Source organism: Macrotis lagotis, chromosome 1 (assembly GCF_037893015.1).
Source record: "Macrotis lagotis isolate mMagLag1 chromosome 1, bilby.v1.9.chrom.fasta, whole genome shotgun sequence".
Lineage (NCBI taxonomy): Eukaryota > Metazoa > Chordata > Mammalia > Peramelemorphia > Peramelidae > Macrotis > Macrotis lagotis.
In genome coordinates, this window is record NC_133658.1 from 91,336,975 (window position 1) to 91,352,384 (window position 15,410).

General features: G+C 35.5%; 1 long non-coding RNA gene across 2 annotated transcripts in view; it reads right to left on the minus strand.

Moving 5' to 3' along the window:
* Positions 1 to 15,410, minus strand: part of LOC141500931 (uncharacterized) — a 405,792-nt gene that overhangs the window by 47,434 nt on the left and 342,948 nt on the right. Inside the window, exon 6 of one of the 2 annotated variants that reach the window (XR_012472089.1) lies at positions 2,623 to 7,675. The exons of the other annotated variant lie outside the window; for it this stretch is intronic. This is a non-coding gene — a long non-coding RNA (uncharacterized LOC141500931). Of the gene's footprint in view, positions 1 to 2,622; positions 7,676 to 15,410 lie in introns of those variants that run through there. 2 annotated transcript variants of the gene reach the window in all.

The following is a 15,410-nucleotide window of genomic DNA, read 5'->3' on the forward strand; positions in this document are numbered from 1 at the left end:
AGGGTTTTTTGTTTGTTTTTTAGGTTTTTGCAAGGCAATAGGATTAAGTGACTTGCCCATGGCCACAAAGGCAGGTAATTATTAAGGGTCTGAGGCCAGGTACTCCTGACTCCAGGGCAGGTGCTCTATCCACTGGGCAACTTGGCCACCCCATAAATACAGTTTTAAAATTAGTAACACAAGTTTGGGAACTGATAGGACCAAACAGTGGCAAAATTTAAAGCAGATCCCAAGATCAGGATTCAAAACTGCCAATGACAGACATAATGACAATATATGAAAAGGAAGTCAAGTCAAAATAGAGCTTTGGTTCAAATCAGTAGTGTAACTAAGATCTTGGACAAAATCAAGAGGTAAAATCTAGGGTGTTCAAACTTTAGGGGTTGAAAGAATTTATGAGTTATGAACTAGAAGAAGAAAATTCTAATTCATCATGCACTCAGATACTGCTTAACTAGAGCTTCCTTGCTATCCTTGGTAATCACTTTTGGGAATGATGATATCGTCTCAGTATCCTCAGTCCCATCTGTGCAAATATTTGTAAACATTGGGAACCATTAGAAAATAACAAAATAATGCATTTAAATGAGTATTAAACTTAATATGTAAATAGAAATATTTAATTTATAATCAACTATTAGAAAGAGAAAACTTTCCCATGCATACTAGTACTTGGGAATATTTCCATATTTTCAAGAAAGTAATAGAGATAGATAGTCTGTTGTTTTGATCATTTAGGAAAATGTTGATTTCTAAATGATTGAAGCCATGCAGTTCAAGTGGTATAGAAATTTGGAAAAGTCTAATAAATAATAAAATTTCTAAGACTCATAAAAGAATTGGAACATGTGTGGTACTTGATAGATTTACAAAATTCAAATGGATATGGGAGGGGGAAATATTCCACACTGGGGTAGCACTATAAACAGGAAGACACTTGAATTGAGAGATGTTATTTTGTGAATGCTAGAGTAATGTAGGCAACATATGATTATATCTTTGATTTTAATAAGAAATAATTAGAGTAAAAATAAATACGAGAAGGGATTTTAGGGGGAAAATTCTTCAGAATATTATGACAAACTGAAATCAGGGGAAGAGAAAAGAAAAAGGTGACAAATGAGACCAAGGTTTCATACTTGGGTGATTGGAGTAATGATGGCATATTTGACTGTGAAAAAAATAGAGAGAAGAATTTTTTGACGGGTATGTAAAAAAAAATCATTTGAGTGTTGTCTATGTTAAGTTAAAGGTGATGATAGTAGAAATATTGAGTAAATAGCTGAAAGTACAAGAATAAATCTCAGAGGATGAATAATTATGAGTATTTTGGGTATCATTTGCATAGGAATAGTAATTGAAAAAAATGGATACTACCATTAGGTCTTTAAACTCATACCTTATTATGGTCTGTTGTCCTTCAAAGACAGCAGAGTAGAAAAGACAAAATGCTATACCTCAATTCAAATCTCATTTTTTACTCCAACTAGTTGTTGTCTATTTTAATCAAAGAAGACCATAATATCAAATGACTGATGGCACGATGTACACTTTATGCTGCTTATATAGTGAGGGGAATGCTGCACAAAGACATCCACCTCACTGCTTTTTCAAAACAGTCATCATCACCTCCAGCGCCCTGATCTAGTGGGGAAACAACATCTGCTGATGATCTGGATGCTGTAGGATCCGTGGTCTTTAGGTTTCCTCTCATATCAGCAAGATACGGTAGTATTTCAACAATCTGGGTAAGAACACTAGCATGGTAATTTCTTTGGCTGCAACTTTGCAACAACATAGTATAGTTAACCTGTCCTTTAACAGTCCAATCTTCAGTATTTTACATTGACTGAGTAATTAAAAACAAATAGCCTTTCTGAGTTTCATCCCTAAGCAAAAATTAACAATATTCAAAGTGCCTACTTCTCAAAGGTGTTTGCATTTCAAATGAAATAATAAATGTTGAACTCATCAGAAATGTTAAACTAATGTATAAAGGCCACTCTTATCATATTACAGGGGGAGTAAAACCTTTTAGAAGGTTGAAACTATCAATGAAAGCTTCTAATCCAAACCTGGTGATAGTCCATAGTTAAAGTCCAAATACATCCTAACCAAGTTCAGGAAATCTGACTATCACAGCACTTATTCCTACTAAAAACACTAGATAGCTAGATAGTGTAGCAATAAATGGGTTTCTCCTTAGAATGATAAGCAGTATATATCTGAAACCATCAACAAACATATGCAATGAGGATAAGTTAAAGCCATTCCCAATAAGATCAGGGGTGAAACAAGGACCCCTGTTTATCACCACTACTATTCCGTATTGTATTAGAAATATTAGCTTCAGCAATAAGAAAAGAAAAAATAATTGAAAGAATTAGAATTGGGAAGGAAGAAACAAAACACTCACTCTCTGGTATACTTAGAGAACCCTAAAAAAACATCTAAAAAGACCCCTAGAAACAATTAGCAACTTGAGCCAAAGTCTCAAGATACAAAATCAACTTACAGAATTCCTCAGTATTCATATATATCTATATATCTATATCTATATCTATCTATATCTATCTATATATATATATATATATATATATATATCTATATATAATCACTAGCAAGCTACAGCAGTAAGACCTAGAAATAGAAATCTCATTTAAAATAATCGGACAATATAAAATACTTGGGAGTATACCTGCCAACGCAGACTCAGAAACTATGAAAACAATCATAAAACATTTTTCACGCAAATAAAATCAGATTTAAATAATAGGACGAATATCAGCTGCTCATGGAAGCCAAATAAAAATGACAATTCTACCTACATTAAACTACTTATTTAGGTCCTTACCAATCAAACTTACAAAAATTACTTTAATGGGCTAGAAAAATGGTAACTAAATTCATGTGGAGTAACAAAAATTCAAGAATATGAAGAGATCTAATGAAAAAATTGCAAATAGAATGTGGCTTAGCCTTACCAAATCTAAAATTATATTATAAATCATCATTCATCAAAACTGTCTGGTACTGGCTAAGAAATAGAGTGGGTGGATCAGTGAAATAGACTGTGTGACAGAATTTTTAGCCAATAGTAACTCTTGAAAACTAGGCCTTAATGGACCTGAGATTTACTCTGGTAGAGATAAGTGTCTAAGTGAGGAAGCTGCAGATCCTTGAAGTATTAGAAAAATGAAAAAGCAAGGAGTCATTTTCCCTGATCACCAAATTTGAATAAAATTTTCTCAATAAAATTTTTCCCAGAATACTTTTTATTTTTCCTTTATTCTCATATTTAATCATGTATGATACTTATTTTTATATACCATATTCCCTTATTAGATTGCAAGTTCCACAAAAGCAGGAAGTTGTGGGTTTTGTTTGTTTTTCTGGTTTTGTTTTGATATGTTTCCCTAATACCAAACTCAATGTCTTCTACTTAATGGATGCAAAATACGTATTTGTTAAATTAAATTAATGGAAAAATGGAAATCTTTTCTTTCTTTTCATAAAACATATCCCCAGGCTAACCTGGCTAATGGACTATATAGCTGATACTTTAGAAGGATTATTAAAGTTTGTTTTGATAAATTTCATTTTAGTCATGAGATAAGTGGAAGCAAGAAAAAGTAAGTCAAGGGCAGCTAGGTAGTGCAGTGGATAGAGCACCGGCCCTGGAGTCAGGAGGACCTGAGTTCAAATCGATTCTCAGTCACTTAATAATTACCTAGCTGTGTGGCCTTGAGCAAGCCACTTAACTCCATTTGCCTTGCAAAAACCTAAAAGAAAAATGTAACAAAAGAAAAAGTAAGTCATTAAGATGTAAATCTAAGTTTTCTGACACTCATGACATAGGTCTTTCTTTTGTGCCATAATTTAGTCTATAGGTATACCTCCCATAGGTATTTAGTCCACAGGTATACCCTCTAAGTTGATCAGTCAGTAAGGATTTATTAAGCACCTACCATATGACAATTCCTCTGCAAAGGTGGTGAAGCTGTGCATAGAAAACTGGGCTTGGAATGAGAAAGACTCATCTTCATGAGATAACAATCAGGTCTCAGACTCATATTAGCTTTGTGACCCAGACAAGTTACTTAACCTTGTTTGACCAAGTCATTTAACCTTGGACTCAGGAAAACATATGTAATATGGGCTGGAGAAGAGAAGGGCAAACCACTCCAGTAGCCTTGACAAGACAATCTTAAATGGTATCAAGAAGAGTCAAACATGATTGATGACTCAAAAACAACAATGAATAAATAAATTCTGGTTATAATGATTCCTCTCAATATGCTATTGGGAGCATTCTTAGTTCCCTATCTTTATACTTGATATTTTAAACTCTATAATCAGGTTGCAGACTCAAAGAAAAGCCTTGAGTATCCATTTCATTGAATGTAGCTATCAGAATGTAGCTATCTTTTACCACAAAGAAAAAAAATGACAAAACTCCTAGATTTTTAAATAACACATTTGCAATTCAACATCACCAACTATGCAATATTATTCTAATTAAATTCAATAAACAAGTATGGCATGCTTAATAATAGCTCCCATATTTATCATGCTATACTGGTTACAGAGTGCTTTACTTCCAACCCTCTGGTAAAATAATGAAAATGTTATTATCCCAGGTAAGAATAGATAGGTGAATTGCCTCTGGCTAAACAGCTGATAACTGTTCAAGCTGAGATCTCCTGATTCTACTCAGAATTTTTCAGCTGACTTTTCAATTCCCATCTGCTACTAACTTTATTTTGCCTCCATGACATCATGTCCCCTTTAACGAGTACCCTGTAGAGTATTTTTCCTTTGTAATTTCCTTCTATGAATCATCTTCCCCCATTTCATAGTAAGTTCCTTGATAGGAACTTCCTTCATAGTAAGTTCAAAATCCTTAGAAACCTACCCCCCCACATATAAATACCATAGTGTTCTTATTTGACACTCTTAATAGGCTCTTTTTTTAGGGTTTTTTTGCAAGGCAAATGGGGTTAAGTAGCTTGCCCAAGGCCACACAGCCAGGTAATTATTGTCTGAGACTGGATTTGAACTCAGGTACTCCTGACTCCAGGGCAGGTGCTTTATCCACTGCATCACCTAGCTGCCCCCTTAATAGGCTCTTAATAAATATCTATTGACTATTATTGAATGAGTATTATTGAATTCAAATTATTGAATGAGTACATGTGTACTTGGAAGAGTGAGTGCCTTGTTTTGTTTTTGCTTTAGGTGAAAGTACAATATACCAACTAGTATTCGTGTGCTGATGCTGGCAATGTTTAATAATCAACTGTTTAAAATGTGTATGAGTTTAGCCAGAATTATTGAGATTCAATTCCATCACCTTCTTTAGTACAAACTATCAACAAATTAATAAATCAAATCGTGATTTATGCACTTCCTCTATTTCCAGGGTATAAATGCTCACAATATAAAATTTTAAATCCCCTCTTGTAAATCCTGACTTCAGCATACCCCTATCTATGAGTACTATTTGTTCCTCTATTGCAGAATTTTCAGTCCTTCTGAACTCTACAACAAAATTCTATAAGCACTACTCACTGTCTAATATATATCTCTCTATCCACCAATAGAATCTCTAAGATGATTACATCAAATCTCTCTCATATCAAGGCTCCAACTCCTTTACCACTTCCTTTCTTTACCATCCCTTTCATATGTAGCACTAAACTCCTTAAGGAAGTTGACTAAAAAATAGAAAGTGTTTCAACAAAGTGGAAATAAAAACACTAACATTGTAATTTTAATGTACTCACTGTTCACCTCTCAGATTAGACCTTTCCTTCACATGACCAAGGATCTAGAAGTGGAAGGGATGTTAGCGTTTATTGACTTCAACCCACTAATTTTAAAAATACATAGAAAATCAAGAGAGATTAAGTATCCTCTCTAAGGTATTCTAGGTAATAAGTTCTAGAGATAGAATTTCTACTGAGGCTCCCCTGCTGAGAGTCCAGTAGACATCTTAAGGGCAACGTGTTGAAAACTGAACTCATTATCTTTCCCCTTAAATACTTTCCCCTTCAAAAGTCCCCTATTGCTTCTGCCCTACCAGACTCGCAGTTGCTCCATTCACATTCTAGGTTACATCCTCAGTTCCTCCCTTCTCTTAACCTTTTATCCCATCTATTGTAAAGGCTTGCCAATTTTACCTTTATAATATCTTTCAAATTTTCTTTCCTCTCTCCTCCATCATTACCTCCTGATATTGAAATAGCAAGAAATTTCTTCCCACATTAGTCTATCCCCCATTCATTCATCAAGGTAATTTTCCTAAAAAAATAGTCATATCCTAGTGGGTGCTGAGCAATACCAATCACTATCCCTAGCTCCAGGATTAAATATAAAATACTCTGTTTTGTGTTCAAAATCCTTAGAAACCTACCCCCCCACATATAAATTCACATCTTTCCTTATTCTTAATCCTTATACCTTCCCAAATACCCTTCAATACAGTGACTCTGGCTACCTAACTATTCTACAAATAAATACAAATACAAATTCAAATAGAAATACATCTCTCAGCTCTAGGAATATTCTCTGATTCTCATGTCTAGAATTCCCTGTGATCTTTTTGCCACTGGTTGCTTGTTATCAATTACTGGCTGTGACAAATCACACTTCAGACCCAGGAATGAAGATTTTGGAAAAAGGATAGAGATTTATTAAAAGAAACTACAGAAAATTAAGAAAGTGATAAAAAAGTTAAGAAGAGTTTAAAGATTAGACCACATGGGTTGATGATTGAACTGATCAGGCTAGCTGACCAGGGTTTCAATAGAAGTCTGGAAGGGGTAAAAGAGATGGAGCTCCTTGCTTGATCTCCTTAAATTCTCCCTCAAAGTCCATAGGAGGGGTGGTGACCTAGGAGTGATACAAGTCCCACACAGGAGATTTGCCTTTTGGGAGGGGACTCTTTTGGGTGGTCTTGGACCTGCTTCCAGCACCTGTGCTGGCTGCCCCACCAGAAGACAATACAATCTCAATTAGGTTGAAGGTCAGGCCCTCAGGTGTGGCCTAAATTAGATGATAAAGGAAGAAACAATGTAAACAATGCCTTTACAAAGTTTGTCTTTAACTGAACCCAACAAGCCCATGTTTCTCTGCATCATCATCATATTACCCCCTCAAATTATTAGGGACCTAGATTCTTCTGGGGGAATTGGATGAAGGCCTGTCTTCCGGAATTTCTTCAAAGCTGAGAAGGAGCATAGCATTCTCCCTACCTAACCTAACCTAACCTAACCTAACCTAACCTTTTAGGGGCCCATTTGGAGAGTGAATATTCTGCAGATGAAACTTGATTGAAGTGACATCCTAGGTGTGTGGTCAATCAGGATCAGGTGGTGTTGGTGTTCAGTCGAGGTCACCAGCTGTAGACTTGTTGCTTGAATCATAGAGGAGAAAAATTTCGACAAGGAGTTTAAGTAGTCAAGGGCTAAAAAGAAGCAGAAGTGGCACAATGAAGGGACTCAGCAAGGAGAGTAACCAGGAGCTCCAGGAAGATCTGGAGGAAGGGGAGCTCAAGGAAGGGTGATCTTGAATCCATGTTGCTTCTTGCAATAATTTCTTGCTAAGGAGTTCCATTTTATAGCAGTTGTTATTACACATGCAGCAAGATGTGTTGCTAGAGCACAAAGGCCACCTAAAGATGCAAGGAGAAAATCAAGAGCAACGTGATTATCTAGAACTCTATTGGCTAAAGAGTTAAATGACTCTTGAGTTCTCATTAGCAATTAGCAAAATGCTGTTACATTACAAAGGATGACCTCATATTTTAAATGGTCATACCGGAGAGCAGATGCTCTGCTCCCTTCAACAGGTACCAAAGGATGTTCTCCCATTGTCCATGTTTGGCATGAGAATATATATATATTTTTTTGTATTATTGTAAATATCAATAGAAGAGAGTATATGACCAAGTTTACAGTGACCCAAACGCTGGTAGGGGGAGAGACAAGAGCTGAGCACAACCTGCAAAGGGTGTAAGGTCTTCAGATCAATCAACCCACAAAGGAAGATAGCTCCTTCAGGGGTTTAAAGAGACCCTGTTGTCTAATTCACTTGAGCTATTAGCCTTACTGTTTATGGGAGGGTTGTGTAACAGGAACCTGGCAGAGATCCAGGCATATGCTCAGTAGCATAGTAAGGATGCAGGGTATGGCCTGGGGGGTGTTTTAGAGTTTCCCTGCATCAACCTCATCTCTATCTCCTGGATTCCCTGGCTTATTTCAAGAAATAGCTAAAATTGTACCTTCTACTGGCTGCCTTTCTTAATCTCAATTCTAGTGACTCCCCTATAATAATTATTACTATTTATACTTCATATTGTTGGTTCATGCATAGCTATTTTTGCTTTATTTTTGTTCTTGTTTTTTTTGTTTGGTGGAATGGTGAGGAATATGTTGTCTCCTCCATTAGACTGTGAGCTCCTTGATGGCCAAGGATGTTTTTGACTGACATTTAAATGCATACAGATTGGGAGACAGAGAGAAAGGACACACAGACAGACAGACAGAGATAACAAAGAGAAAAAGATAAGAGACAGAGACAATAACAGAGAAAGAGAATGAGAGATACAGAAAGATTAAGAGAGAAAGAGGCAAAAAGTGAGCCAGTAAGCCAGAAGAGTTAGGTCATTTCATGCTTTAACTCTCTAAAAAAATCTAACATGGCTTTGTGAGCTTTGATTAGCTTATATCAGCTCAAGCTAAAGATATTTCAGCCAGATATGAATTTTGGCTGAAACTTTTTTAAGGAACTAACGCATTGGCTCTAGCACAAGTGGACAGCAATTTCATCCTTTCCTGCATGTAGCCAACAAGAAAGCACTGCATAAGGTAAACTCAAATTTCTCCAAGTTTTTACATTAATGATATTTTCCCATTTCCATCACCATACCAAATGAATAAAGGTCAAAAGTTCTATGAATGGAAGGATGACCTGTCCTCAAATAATCTCCCATTGTTTCACTTAATGATCTGCCCTCCAGTGTTTTCTGATGCTAATCTGCCACACAATGTATCATTTTTCATTATTATTCTACTTATATGCTAATGTTGGGAATTTTTTATTTCTCCAACTATTCTAAAAGAGATAATTTTATATTGAAGAAAAGTCAGTTAACAACTTTGACCTAGCACACAATGATCCACAGAAAATTTCCCCTGGGCTTTCAACACAGTGAAACATATTTGCAATTTAAACAAAAGAAGACAAAGAATGTTGTAAATGTAAAAATAAGTGATATTGGCTAGGCTTTTTTTTTTAGTAGTGATATAGTATGCCACATTGAAAAGGAACTGGCTTGGGAACCCCAGACCTGACTTTCTATATTCCAACTGACAGTTTCCTGGCATAGTGACTTTGGGAAATCACTTATTCTTCTAGATATTCACTTTCCTTATTTAAAAAATAAGAATGAACTCAGTGACCTTCCTACAGATCCCTTTCATCTTTAGATACAGTATTTCCTTTACAATTTAAAAAAATTGCTTCACAAATTTCAATTTAATTCAACAAACATCTCTCATTCTCTGTAAAATAAAGGGAAGAAAAACATGAAGGAAGGAAGTCCTAATTATTATATATGAATATTTTCAGTAGAGGGGGAAAATTCTTTTGTAGATGCTACAATCAAAGAAAAATCAAATAAATTTGTATAAAAATCAATACAAATTATAACATCTTCACTTTGCTTTTATAATTTTCTAAACTCCTGAGTTTACTTGATCAATATCGTCAATATATATATATATATATATATATATATATTTCTTTGATCATTTATTCCCCTTTTGCTAAATTCTCCATAAAGTTGATCACCACAAAGGAAAGTTATGCTAATTAGCTAATTTGTAAGCCCTATCAAACTCCATGACTTCACTGTCTTCACACAGTGAAGTCCCACAGTTTTCACAATTTCTCATTGTTTATATTTTTAAATTTTCTTTGCATAACTGACAGAAAATTTGTAAGGTCATTTTACCTTTACCAAAGGATTTCCTTTATTATTTATATCCCATAAATTCATTTCCTTAGGGGTGCTGTCCATGTAGCTACATTACGGCACCCAGGTCCTTGATTGTTATTGTACAGTTTCCATCCTTGTCAACTGGTAAAATATCATCACCGAATTCTGTAATATGTTCTTCTGTTAACTGACCAACCATGTAGCCATCACTACTAGTGCCCAAGTGTCTTTAAAAATCTTCCATGCTTAATGGCTGCCTTCAAGAATCATTCCTTAAAATACTTGAAGATGTCATCATTTCCCTGCTAAATCTTTTTGACTCATCATTTTTTGTATTACATTACATGATTACATTAGTGCAGGGAACTTCCAGTCAAGAAGCATCCACTACTAACATGTATAGGCAATTCTTTGCAATAGTGTAGCCTTTAAGAGTTACTTGTGTCCCAGAGAGATTGCTAGTTGTGTAGCATCACGCAAATAATATGTGTCAGAGACAAGAACTGACTTGAGATCTTCTTGATATGGAGGTCGCATCTCTTGCCACATACTTTCTTCTATACATTATACATTCATAGTCTCCAACAATTTTATAATCCTGGTTGCCCTCCCTTCTCTACTCTTAATGTTATCCATTTTACATAATGCTAAAATGAAACATAGTATTACAGATATACCCTAAAGAAGGACAGAATATAGAAAGATGAAATCCCTAACTAAGACCCCAAGCATTTCAATGCAACGTAAGATAGTACTAGAATTTTTGGTCCAGGTACTATTTGAATGACTCATATTTATTTATCTTGCAATTCACTAATAATCAGACCTTCTTTCACACACACACACACACACACTAAGAAAAATATATTTCCTCTTCATATTAAATTCTAAAACCCATATATAAACTTTTATATTCATTAAATTATTTTCATATCATTAGATAATGCCAATCATTCTAACCTTTTCAAATAGTTTGGGATCCAAAATTTGACATACAACATGTGGCCCAGATATGGTCAAAGTAATAGAGTTCCACCTCAGTGCAAGAAAGAGATCCCCCTTTAATCTTCTCCTGGCCAGTTGTTTGACTGACTTACTGATGAAATCTCAGGAAGCAGCAGCCACTGCTATTGATTCAGTGACTCCCAAAGGCCTGGTCCTGGTTTGCTGGGGCAGGAGCTATGACTGTCTTCCTCTCTCACCTTGGTGCAACAGACCTTTCTTGCCAAATTTCTCTGTTGATTTCAAATGGAAAATTGTTGTGCACTGTCTTTTTCTGGGTTTTTCTTCTTTAGAATTCTTTAGAATTTGTTAAACATTTATTTGGCATTTGAAGGAGAACTCAGATCAATCCTAGACTGAAATTCTATTTAAAAAAATTAATAGAGGAATTGTAAACTAAGAAATAAGCTAACCACAAAAAGAAAATACTTTCTTTCATTTCATTAGTACAATAATCAGAGACAATTTTACGGTATCTGTGATGGAGAATACCAGCTGCATCCAAAGAAAGAATTGTAAAATTTAAACAAAGACCCAAGACTATCACCCTCAATTTAAAAAAAAAGTTATCATGTATTACATAATTGTGCTATCTCTTATATTTTATTTTTTCCTTAAGGATATGATATTTTTCTCAACACATTCAGTTTTTATCAATGTATAACATGGAAACAATGTAAAGACTATCAGACTGCCTTCTGTGGATCATGGAGGGGGAGGGAAGTGAAGTTGGGGGGAAAAATTATAAAATTCAAAAAAAAAGAAAATATTTTCTTTAAGGAGAAAATGAGGAACATGTTTAGTGACCATTTTGAAAGCATAGGAAACTAACTGACAGAAATTTCTAATAAAAGATGGAAATAGAGCTAGACAAAAAAGGATAAATAATTTTTCTCCATGCAATGTATCTAAGACTAAGCTTTCCTTGTAGAACAGTTAATGTACCATTCCATAGAATTTAACATAATTGACTAAAAGTTAATTAAAAAGCAGGGATAAAGTAAGTCTCAGAATGATCTAAAATATATGCCAGCAGGTAAATGACTATTTATTGAATACTATGGTTTGGCCACTGTGCTAAGAGCTAGTGAAATAAAGATCAAAGCAAAAATCCAAAACAAAGCAAAACCACTCTACCAAAGAAAACAGTGCATGCTTCAAGAAATATAAATTCTCCTGAGAGGAAATTAAAAAATCTGTTCATAAACCATACATAAACATAAAATTTCTGCAAAATAAACATAATGGTCACTGAGAATCATGAATCATGAATCATTTTTATAGGAGTTAGTATATGAGATAATTTTTAAAGGGAATTAGGAATTCCAAAAACTAAAAGAGGACAGCCAGGGGTGGAATGGAACTGAATCCATTGTTAAAAATTTTAGTGTGAGCATTTACATCTCAGAAATAGGTAAAATGTTAAAAATTCGAGCTAGATTTATTATCTTGTTGATTATCTAAGTTTAAGAAAGTGATGAAGAAAATGCTAATAGAACATATTAAGCTTAAGTTGTCCTGAAAATAATTTCCCCCTGAGAGTTGGTTGCTCAATATTTTTACTAGCATACTTCTGGATAAACCTATGCAAAAGTATACAAGCAAAAAATGGGAGGTCATATACAGAGAACAAATAGGCCACTTTTGATACAAGGCCCATGTCAAATTACACAGAGGAGATGTGATCACTATTGGAATGCCTTCAAACTTCTAGACAGGATAGCCTCCACATCATGTGATCACGAGTAAAGCCCTTCCACTGAGTTGCTCATACTTTATTCTTTTGCTTAATAAAAAAAAAAAAAAATGTCATTTTTTTCCTTTCCACAAGAGAGAACAGTCTTTCTCTTCAATTTGTGTCTTCTCTTTGAGACATAAAGATAATACAGGCAAATAATCTTTTCTATTATCTTAGTTCGCTACTCCTAAGGTCATTGGATCCCATGATTAGAACTGCAAAGGATCGCAGAGAATACCTAAAATCAATAACCTCATTTATTTATAATAACAGCCAGTATATATATAGTGCTTTAAGATTTGCAGTATACTTTACAAATATTATTTCATTTTATCATCATGACAACTCTGGGAGGAAGATGCTGGTACTATCCCTATTTTATATTTGAGGGAACTGAGTCTGAGAATGGTTAAGTGACATGACTAATATCACACAGCTGATGTTTGGCTGATTGTTTAGTTTTTGTCGTTCCTTATTCAAAATGTCCAAAATGACATCACTATGTTCAAGACAAATTACAACTGTGTCCAGCTGTGGCTGATCAGTCCAATATGAGTTCAAATTGGACACACATAATCCAATAGAACATCTAGGGTAGATTCTCTAAATTTACATATGTCACTTTGAGCTGCTTCAATTTTGCTTTCCTCATAGAATGTAGGTACCTTCACTGAGGAGAGCACACCATGCTGGGCAGTCCTGTCTCCCATGCTGCACAATCAATTCCAAAGTTCTCAAGAGAGATGTTCAGGGTGTCCCAGTATCACTTCTGACCCCCGCCCCCTTGTAAGCACTTCTCCTGTGTGAGTTCCCCCTAGAATCATCTTTTTGGCAAGCATACTTCTGGCATTCTAACATGACCAGTCCATGGTAGCTGCACTCCCTATAATAATGTTGGAATGCTAAGCAGTTTAGCTTGAGAAATGACCTCAGTGTCTGGTACCTTCTCCTGCCAGATTACCTTCAGAGACCCTTATCATCAATGTACCAAAAGAGGAAAAGCACAACTCTGGGAGACTTTAATGGTAAAGTAGGCTCAGATTACCAGACAAGACAAGGAGTCTTAGGAAAAATGGAGCTGTAAACAGGAACAGCAATGGTCACATTCTACTGAAGACTTGTACACCTCATGACCTTCTCATCAAAAATACTGTCTTCTGTTTACCTAAATGCTATAAAATTTCCTGGATGCATCCTTGTAGCAAACATTAGCATCTAATAGACTGTGATAGTAATGGTTCTTGTCCTTTGTTAGCAAAGAAGACTAAAATGATATCACTGTTTAAGATAAATTACAGTGTTTCTGACTATAGCTGATCAGACAAATATGAGCTCAGAATGCTTTACCACAAGTTGGGCATAATTAGTCCATGTGAACACCTGGGGTGGGTGCTCTAAACTTACAGATGTCATGTTTCCTTTGAGCTGCTTCAATTCTGCCTTCCTTATAGAGAGCAGCCCCCTCACTCATGAGGGCATGCCATGCTGGGTGGTCCTGTGCCAGTGTTGCCCAAACTGTACAGTTAATTCTTAACTTCTTCAATGAAACCTTCAGGGTATCTTGATATCACTGCTTCTAACCCCCTTGTGAGTGTTTGCCCCATGCGAGTACTCCATAAAATAGCTTTATTGGCAAGCATATATCTGGGCATGTGCCCAGCCCATCATAGTTGCACTTTCTGTAGTAATGTTGGAATTCTAGACAATTTAACTCAAGAAAGACCTCAGTTTCTGGTATATTTTCTCTCACTAGTGCCAGGTCATCTTCAGAATCTTACTAAGACAATTTGAATGGAAGCAATTCAATTTCCTGATATGGCACCATTGAGGTCAACACAACAACTCCATAGAGCTTCAGTTGGTAAGTCAGTGTAATATCTCTTCTCTCCCATTCTTTCTTTTTGAGCCTACCAAATACTGACCAAGCTCTGGCAGTGTAAATGTCAGCCTCACTGTCAATATGTATCTCCTTATAAAAGACACTACCAAAGTAAATGAACTTGTCCACAATACTCAAAACTTCTTCATTTGCTGTAATCAATGGCCCCATTTATGGATGGTGAGGTGCTAGCTGATGAAGCATTTCTTGGTGTTAATTGTTAGACCAAAATTTGCACAAGCAGCAGAGAATCAATCCATACATTGTTGTATCTCAGGTTCAGAGACTGAATTAAGTACACAATCATCTGTAAACAGAACATCATGTACCAATATTCCCTGTACTTTCGTCTTGTCATGTAGCCTTTTCAAGTAAAAGAAATTGCTATCAGTGTGGAAGTTGAATTTGAGGTGATGTTCATCCTCATTGAAGGCATTTGGTAACATGACTGAAAACATGCCAAAAAGTATGAGAGTAAGGACACATCCTTGTATTACTCTATTGGTGACCAGTAAATCTCAAGAGCATTATCCACTATTCAGAACCTGGGCATGTACATGATCATGAAATTGATAAACAATACTGATGAACTTTGTGGGGCAACCAAATTTTGACATAATTTTCCATAAAACTTCACAAATGATGATATCAAAGACCTTGGTCAGATCTACAAATGTTATATACAGATCTCAGTTCTGTTCCTGGCATTTTGCCTAGAGTTGTCAGGCAGCAAACACCATACCATCTGTTCTAGTGAAGCCACACTGGCTCTCAGAAAGGTGACCAAC